Source organism: Ranitomeya variabilis, chromosome 5, assembly GCF_051348905.1.
Source record: "Ranitomeya variabilis isolate aRanVar5 chromosome 5, aRanVar5.hap1, whole genome shotgun sequence".
Taxonomy (NCBI): Eukaryota; Metazoa; Chordata; class Amphibia; order Anura; family Dendrobatidae; genus Ranitomeya; species Ranitomeya variabilis.
In genome coordinates this window covers 642,385,202-642,394,969 of record NC_135236.1, presented here as the reverse complement: position 1 = coordinate 642,394,969, position 9,768 = coordinate 642,385,202, and positions in this window count along the sequence as shown.

Sequence of the window (9,768 nt, the reverse complement as noted above, 5' to 3'; positions counted from 1 at the left end):
TGGTTACGGCCTACTAACGGTGTCTGCCCCTCCCTGGTGTTGCCCTCAACTGAATAAAGCTGTGCTTCAACCTTGTGGCTTTCGGCCTATAGTATCAGATATTAAACTGCATTTGGCCTTCAACTTTGGTTACGGCCTACTAACGGTGTCTGCCCCTCCCTGGTGTTGCCCTCAACTGAATAAAGCTGAGCTTCAACCTTCTGGCTCTCATTTAGTGCTGTGTTTTTAAAAATTGGTGGTTAGGGCCTACTAACGGTGTCTGCCCCTCCCTGGTGTTGCCCTCAACTGAATAAAGCTGTGCTTCAACCTTCTGGCTTTCGGCCTATAGTATCAGATATTAAACTGCATTTGGCCTTCAACTTTGGTTACGGCCTACTAACGGTGTCTGCCCCTCCCTGGTGTTGCCCTCAACTGAATAAAGCTGAGCTTCAACCTTCTGGCTCTCATTAAGTGTTTTTTAAAAAACAAAATGGTGGTTAGGGCCTACTAACGGTGTCTGCCCCTCCCTGGTCTTGCCCTCAACTGAATAAAGCTGAGCTTCAACCTTCTGGCTCTCATTAAGTGCTGTGTTTTTAAAAATTGGTGGTTAAGGCCTACTAACGGTGTCTGCCCCTGCCTGGTGTTGTCCTCCACTGAACAAAGCTGAGTTTCCACCTTCTGGCTCTTTTTTTTTTTTTTTTAAATTGCTGGATGGGGCCTAATAGCTCTGTTTGCTCCTCCCTGGTGTTTGTCCTCAACTAAAAAAAGCTGAGCTTCAACCTTATGGCTTTCGGCCTGTAGTATCAGATATTAAACTGCATTTGGCCTATTAGTGTGTTTGGGCCCTTAAAACAGTGTCTGCTGCTCCTGGGTTTGCTACTCCACTCAACAAAGCAATGCCGCCTGTTTAGTCCTGTTACCAATTTTGAACTGCATTTAGCCTACTTTATTATTTGGCCCTATATCTGTTTCCTCCTCATCCTGCCCATTGCCCAGCCACTGCTACATGAGTCTGCTGGTACATTGACCTACACCACTACATTCCCCTTGCACTCTACACAGCCAGAATCTGACCCTGCTGAAAGTCAGGTTCCCCTTCCCGCATGTTATACCACCTTACACAGGGACAAAGAGGAAGGTGCAGATGAAAGTGCAGGTTCCTTCATCAGGTGGGGGGGGGCATACTCGTTGGCGACATCACTGGCACATGGCCCCTCAGAGTACGCAAAAGTGTCGCTGCTGGTGGGAGGCGCCCCCCGCCGTGCAAACACACCGCTGTACTTTGAGGGGCCCTGTGCCAGTGCCAATGCCAACGAGTGGGCCCCCCTGCTTGCTTAGGATCACAGCACTTGCAAACTTGACATACTTACCTCTCACTGCTCCACCGCCGTGACGTAGTCCATGTTTCCTGTGCCCACTAAAACCTTGAACCAGCCCTACCCCCCACAACTTTTGCCAAATCACCCCCAATTTCCAGTGCCCAACTATTATTATAAAGTTAATTTAGATTGACAAGCTTCAGAAAACAAGAATGGATGTTTTTGGCATTAAAATGGGCACTGTAGGTGTTTTCCTGGCCTCCACTCACTGCCGGCTATGCTTCCCCATTGACTTGCATTGGGTTTCGTGTTTCGGTCGATCCCCGACTTTTAGCAATAATCGGCCGACTTCACTCGACTCGACTCTGGACTAAGTTGGGTTTCACAAAACCCGACTCGATCTTAAAAAAATGAAAGTCGCTCAACCCTAGTGGTCAGCAGCCTGTGTACACTGGCTGATTATTGGACAGTGATCGTTCCTAGGATGCTTGCTCACAATAATTGGCTAGTGTAAATGTACTCTTAGTATTTTGCTTCTGGCCTTTATTACCCTAGGGTGACAATTCCTTTATGTGCAAATTATTATCCCTCTGTTGTTCTTTCATTGATTTGTTGTTACAATTTTCTGGGAAACACATGTGACATATGTTGGTGGCCAATTGCGTCATATTAGATATATTGTACATAACATATTCAACAAAGTCCTCTGAAACTTATTATAAAGGGCATGTATAATCCAAAAATTACAAAAAGGTGGAACAGTACAGAAGAAGGTGAGATCCAGGAAGAGAGATGCCTCACCTGGTCCATCCACTGGGAGGCCACACCGCAACCGGAGCTGGGTCTCTCCCAACACAAGGTCCGGCTCATTTACAGGCATCAGATGGACAGAGAGGAGAAGATGCCAGCCTTGGAGTTTGTACTTGAGGATGGAAGGTCGGTGTACACTACCCAAGAGGCCATAGAAGAGGAGACGGAGGAGGAAGAGGACATTCCCCTGCCTTCTCCCATTTCTTTGCCTGTTCCCTTTCCTCTGCCTGTTCCAGTGCCTCTGCCTGCTCAAGTCCCCCATCTGCGGGCTCAGCCGGAATCATTTGACTGGGACCAGAGAAGGTGGGACCCCCCTGATACCCAAGACGCCAGGTTTCTCTGGCTTCCGTTGGCAGTGGGAGCTTCCCAGTATGGTGGAGGGAAGGATGCAGGCCAACGCTCTGGCCCCGGAGTGGTTGGCGGGTCCAATTCGAGGATCAGTGCACAGAACTGAGAGTAGTGGATTTCAATCATATAAAGGGCTTTAGATTAAAAAAGAAACAAGTCACAGGCCTTGTTTACGTAAACCGAGCCATGGTCAAAAGAGAGATTCTACCCTATTGTCTACACAGTCTGTATGTGCGAGAAGATGAACTTCTGCAAAGTCTGGTGTAGGAAAGGGTGGTATGCGGTGGGTGTCATGTGCCCGGCTACCGCTGAAGAGGTTGGTTGATGGGAAGAGGAAGCTGACTTTGAGAGGGAGCACAGACATCAGAGGCGATACCCACCCCCACCTGTACAGCCCATGTTACGGGCATCAGAGCTGCCCAAGACACTGGCAAAGGTCAGTGCAGGAACCCTGGGCACCAACCCCTGGTCGGGCTGAACCGACCGAGTGTCCCTCCACTGAAAATCCCTGTGGGGCCATCCTGAATTTCTTGTTTACTAACCACAACTCCATGAATGTTGTGGTAACTGGGACAGAGGTTCCGGAGATAGACAAAGGGAAGGAGAAGTACCCTGACTGCCCCTGGGGATGGGATCATCCTCCTTCCCCTACCACCTGGTGGGCATCCACACACGAGAAACACCTGCAAAAGAAGTGAAGAGAGTATTTTTTTTCCTCTTCCGGTATCGTTCATGTGGTGATCGTGTTTAGAGGCCATGCTTTGAGTCAGTTTCATTGAACTCAGTCAGCAACTGTTTTTCCAGTAGCCAGTTGCTACTCAGGGGCTTGTTGCCCTCTTACCAATGAGAATTTTAAACTCTGGTCGGGCCGTGCATTCAGGCAGCTGGCCACTCTAGCCATATGAGGATGTCATACACGGGAGAAGGATAGAGGGTTTGAGCTTGGTTGATTTGTAGTTTTAATGATTTTAGTGTGATAAAAGGGATGACCATATTTTGCTGTGGGGGCATGTAGGGGGGAAGCAGGAATGATGAAGACATTGTGGAAACAAAAGAGGTTGTTAGGAAGTTTTAGATGTTAATGTTATTTGTGTGATAAAAGGTAATGTTATTTATGTTCAGTTCTCTTATAGGCGATGCCTAAAGGCCCCGTCACACACAGCGACGCTGCAGCGATACAGACAACGATGCTGATCGCTGCAGCGTCGCTGTTTTGTCGCTGTGTGGTCGCTGGGGAGCTGTCACACAGACAGCTCTCTCCAGCGACCAACGATCAGGGGAACGACTTCGGTATCGTTGAAACTGTCTTCAACGATGCCGAAGTCCCCCTGCAGCACCCGGGTAACCAGGGTAAACATCGGGTTACTAAGCGCAGGGCCGCGCTTAGTAACCCGATGTTTACCCTGGTTACCAAAAAAAACAAACAGTACATACTCACCATCTGATGTCCGTCAGGTCCCTTGCCGTCTGCTTCCTGCTCTGACTGAGTGCCGCCGTACAGTGAGAGCAGAGCGCAGCGGTGACGTCACCGCTGCGCTCTGCTCTCACTGTACGGCGGCACTCAGTCAGAGCAGGAAGCAGACTGCAAGGGACCTGACGGACATCAGATGGTGAGTATGTACTGTTTGTTTTTTTTTACATTTACGCTGGTAACCAGGGTAAACATCGGGTTACTAAGCGCGGCCCTGCGCTTAGTAACCCGATGTTTACCCTGGTTACCAGTGAAGACATCGCTGGATCGGTGTCACACACCGATTCAGCGATGTCAGCGGGACCTCAACGATCAAAAAACGGCCCAGGCCATTCCGACACGACCAGCGATCTCGCAGCAGGGGCTGGGTCGCTGGTACGTGTCACACATAGCGAGATCGCTACTGAGGTCGCTGTTGCGTCACAAAACTTGTGACTCAGCAGCGATCTCGCTAGCGATCTCGCTATGTGTGACGGGGCCTATACAGTTGCACTACACTAGGGATTAGATAGTTAATAGATTTGGGATTAGCCCACAGTTTGGAAGGGGTTAGATGAGGTTTTATATAAAATGTTTTTCTGGGTTATAGTTAGTGAGTGAGTTAGTCAGAGTCGAGGACGTTCTGGGTAGAGTGGAGAGCAAGGCTAAACGTAGCACAGTTAGCAGATTCTAGTGAAAGTACAGCAGAGAAGAACGGGTCTGATCAGCACAAGTTTCCTAGAAAAATGAGGGCACATCTCCAGCCATGTCTGGGGTCTAAGGTCCAGAAGAGGTATAGAGACTCATGCCTCTGTCTCCCTGATGAGGAAGATGTCCGCCGCGTCGCAGAGTGGGGTAAAGATGGTGGGTCTCAGGACAGGACAGAGACAAGGACTCTCGAACACAAAACCAAAGGAAAAATCCCTAAAAAGAGTCTTTGTCTTAACCTGTATGCTGCAGTTGTGTGTAATTGAATTGCACAGTAATGTTGGACCTGCTAACCAAGGTCTTCTGTCTTGTTTGTAGCCGGATCCGGTCCTATGGACAGGGAGGTAACAAGGGCTCACTATGCAAAAGTGAGTAAGAAATGTACTCCACCACACTACACACTCCAACCACACATCGGTTTAGTGGAGGGGCTGCAGGGTATTCAGAACTCAGTTCTGACCCACAGCAAACATGTCCTGGCCCCCACTTCATTTGACTAATGTAATATATGTAGTAATATAAGCAATGTACAGTACAGGATGTGATAGAATAGGATAAGTATTTTAAGTATAATAGGTTTAGTGTATACAGATGTTTTACATTGTTAATATGAAGCTGTCACAGGTAGCTGGCAGAGACAGGGAGAGTTATGACACAGTTCATGTTTGGGAATAGCCCACAGTGGGAGGGGATAGTGGCAGGGAAGGCAGATTACTTTTGTATAGAGTGAGTGAGAAGTTGGAGAGCAGCGAGTGTGCAGTGCTGCCAAAGGGTGGCCTACAGTTGGAAGGAGACGGGAACTGACAGAAAAAATAGAGTGGCCTTTCACATTATAAATCGGAAGATGTGTCATATGAAACCCTGAGCTTGATAAACGCCAAAGGTACGAACCTAAAGAGGACTGAGACTGTGGTACTAGTGAGGGTCCCGAAAGGTGGATACAGGCAGTGTCGGACTGGGGTGCCAAGGGCCCACCAGTAACCAACTCCAGGAGCCCACTTTTCAGTTACATGCAAATGTGACATTCTCCTCAATCACAGATTTATATAATAATGGGCAGATTGTGAAATGAATAAGATGTCGCTTCTGTCTGTACATTGTGGTTCAAATATCTTGTGCCAAGTACTACTCATATAAGAGGGTGGTGGTCCACTGTTACACAGGGGCTCACCTGAGCATTCTAAGGCTCTCCTATGGGCCGGTCCCCAGCCTGGGTACAGGTCGTCCATAGTGACAGAACGTGGAGCCGCTGAGCAGGTGTAGAGAAACTCGCTGAACTGTACTATGGTGACAAGCTAGGCTGTGACAAAGTAGAATGAAAGAGTGGGCTATACTGGCCCTGGAGTAGACTACAGTGGAAGGAAACAATGTCTGTGAAAAGGCTTCTTGCTGTGAATGAAACATGGTTAAGACTTTGTGTGATGGTGCGATATGTTATGTGGGTATCATTTTGTGTATATTTATATTTTACTGATTATCATGGTGTTCTCTTGTAGGATGAGTTGTTATTTGCCATCTGATATCAGCCCCCACAGTCCTGTACTGTTATCTCTCCACAGGGTCAGTGAATAATGTTGTTTGCTAATATGCTAATGACATATTGAACTAGCTTGTTGAAACAATGTGCCCCTGCTACCCACCCCCCTAACCTGTGAATGAGGAGGGAGACTTGTAAAAATCAGGGAGGTGAGACACAGAGCAGCCGTGTGTGGAATGATGATGTGAACACAGCACGTCAGAGAGAAGGGGAAGCATATGGACCATTTTTTATCCTCTGTCTGCTGGATTATTGGACTCTCATCTCCTTGGACTTTTCTCCTGTTACTGAACTGCATTCGTGTTCTGGACTATTTTATCCTTTGTGTGGTGGATCGTATATGGACCTTTCATATTTCTGCCTAAATAAAGGTCTTGGAATTGTTACTATACTCTAGCTCTGTTGATTGTGTGATACCAAAGAAGGACCCTGTGACAACTGGTGGCAAGCAGTGGGATCAACAGAGCATAACCTAATGGAGAACCACACACAGAGTGAGTACAGAAATTGGACTGTATCCAGTTTACGGGAGAGAGCCAGAGACCTGGGCCTGAACTACCAGGGACTGACTAAAGAGGCCTTAATTGATCTACTGGTGGGTGCTAGCCAGACCACCTACTCCCATATGTCTGAAGGACAAGCCCAGGAGACGAGGATCCCCACCCCAAAAAGTCAGTGGGTAGTGTGGTATGAAGAAGTGATGTCGGTTCTGGGCCCAGGCATCTCTCAGGAGTACAAGGAGGAGGCTGCCCGCCGGGCACAGCGGAGACAAGAAGCAATGGAGCTGGAAAGAGGGAGTAATGCGATGTGGAGTGTAAACCCAACGATCCGGGAGCCTGTACGGATCACCCGGACAGAGTTTAAGCCATTTGATGAGGCTTCTGGAGATGTGAAGGGGTTCTCCAAGGACTTTGAGCAGCAGTGTGCTGCGATGGAGGTGCCCCACTCTGGCTGGATGCGTTTGTTAGTGGGACTCCTGAACGGTAGCATGGCGGAGGCTTACCGAACCATTGACTCACAGCAGAATCAGGATTATAACATTGTAAAGCAGACTATCCTGGATTACCATGCTATCACCCCAGACTCATACTTGGCCAAGTTCCGAGACCTCCCATGCACCACGGGGGGGATAGTTTAGGATGTATGCCCAAAAGATGTCCCAGGAATGTCAGAGATGGCTGGAAGCAGAAAACGCCTTTAATGTGGAAGATGTTATACAGGCGTTCCTTATAGAACAATTTCTTGCCAAGTGCCCCGCAGAGGTACGGGAATGGGTCCGGGAGCGCACGCCTTGTACCGTGGATAGAGCTGTAGCCCTGGCAGATGAAGCCCTTACAATCCGACCGCAGTGGAGAAGGCTTCTGGACAATGAACCACGGCCTTCTCCCGCACCCCGTCCCCCTCCGTTAATATCTGCCCTTCCACCTAGTCGCAAGCCGATGACAATCACGCCTCACAATCCTGGGCCCCAAAAGTTCTGACCACGACCTGGGGGTATCACAGAGAGGAGATGTTATGGGTTTGGGCAACCTGGACATTTGCAGTCTGGTTGGCCCTCAAGGATTCGGAGGAAGCCCCACGCAGCCCCACCTCGTCCAGTACATCTTGTGCACTCCATCCCGCCTGAGGAAGAGCTACCACCACCCCCACCAGAGTGGACCACCGACCACGGCACCATAGATACCCCTCCTGGAGTGTACGGACTCTGGCCTTTGTCCATCAGAAATACAAAGCAACGGCATTGCCACCTGCAGGATGTCTTAATTGATGGATACAAAGTGTCGGGATTTAGAGACACAGGGGCATTCCTGACCCCCGTGTGGTTCGACCCGAGGCAATTCACCAGGGCCAGGGAATTCCCATTGTCCTGGCGGGGGGTGTCCGCAAATATATACAGCGAGCTTTGGTACGTTTGGATTATGGTTTTGGAGAAAAACTGTGTTGGATTGGAGTTATGGGAGGACTTCCTTCAGATATCCTCCTTGGAAATGACATTGGGGAGTTATAAAGTCATTTTGTGGGAGCAGAAGGTCCGTGGGCCTCTTACTCTTCTGAAAGAACAATTGGAGGGAGATATCGCAGATACCGGAATGCCCATAATTCCCTATGTTCTAGAGTTCTGAGACTGTCTCGCCCAGCAAGCTACCTTGGCTAATGACAGCGAACGGCCCAGTCCAGTCAAAAAGCCTGGTATGACCATAAAGCCAGGATCCGGGAATTTATGGACAAGTGCTCATGGTTATTGCAATCCCTGCCACTGTACAAGGAACTATAAACTATTGAGCAATGTGGACTAAAGTGAGCAGGCCAGAGGTCTGTGTAGGCCTCATGGCGTACTCACTTATGAGGGGGGAGAGGTTGTGATGGTGCGATATGTTATGTGGGTATCATTTTGTGTATATTTATATTTTACTGATTATCATGGTGTTCTCTTGTAGGATGAGTTGTTATTTGCAGTCTTGTGTGGAATGATGATGTGAACACAGCACGTCAGAGAAAAGGGGAAGCATACGGACCATTTTTTATCCTCTGTCTGCTGGATTATTGGACTCTCATCTCCTTGGACTTTTATCCGGTTACTGAACTGCATTCGTGTTCTGTACTATTTTATCCTTTGTGAGGTGGATCTTAGATATGGACCTTTCGTATTTCTGCCTAAATAAAGGTCTTGGAATTGTTACTATACTCTAGCTCTGTTGATTGTGTGATACCAGAGAAGGATCCTGTGACACTGTGTATTCGCTATTTTTTGCACATTGCCCATTATTAAGCTCAGTAAAGTTCTCATGTTTAGTCTCCTTCATTGATCTATGGAAGTCGATGTCCTGGCCAGCTAATATCATCGACTAAAGGCGGCTTGCACAGGCACAAGGTCCATACAGCACCAACTTCAACACCCAGCCAGGACCCACACAATTTTCCTGTAAAGTGCCAGGGCATGACAGAACAGCAGCTTGGTCTTGACTACCACTCTGCAGTACTTTACACTTGCATGCACTGCTATTGAGGTTTAGCCACAGATTTTCAATGGTGTTCAGATCAGGAGATTGTGAAGGCCACTGTAAAACCTTCAGCTTGCGCCTTTTGAGATAGTCTGTTGTGGATTTTGACGTATGTTTAGGATCATTATTCATTTATACAAGCCATCCTCTTTTAAACTTCAGATTTTTTACAGATGGTGTTATGTTTGCATCAAGAATTTGTAATTTGTCTGCTTTAGCAAGGTTGGTTGTCAAAAATGGGGGGACCCCACGCCCTTTTTTAAATTTATTTATTTAAATAATGAAAAAATACGGCATGGGGACCCCTCTATTCTTGATAACCAGCCTTGCTGATGCTGACAGCTGAGGGTTGCAGCTCCCAGCCATGAGTTTTGCCTGGCTTGTTAACAAAAATACAGGAAACCCACGCCGTTTATTTATATAAATTATTTATTTACAGCGCAGGAATGGCTGATGAATACTCCCATCCGTTATTAGAGGCAGCAGGTGTCAGATGATGGGAGCAGATGTCCTATCAGCTGACACCAGTGACCGGAGGTAAACTTTATATCTCCGATCACAGCTGAGCGCTTGCGCTGTCTTTTGCTCTCTGACCGGCACATGACAGCGCAACAA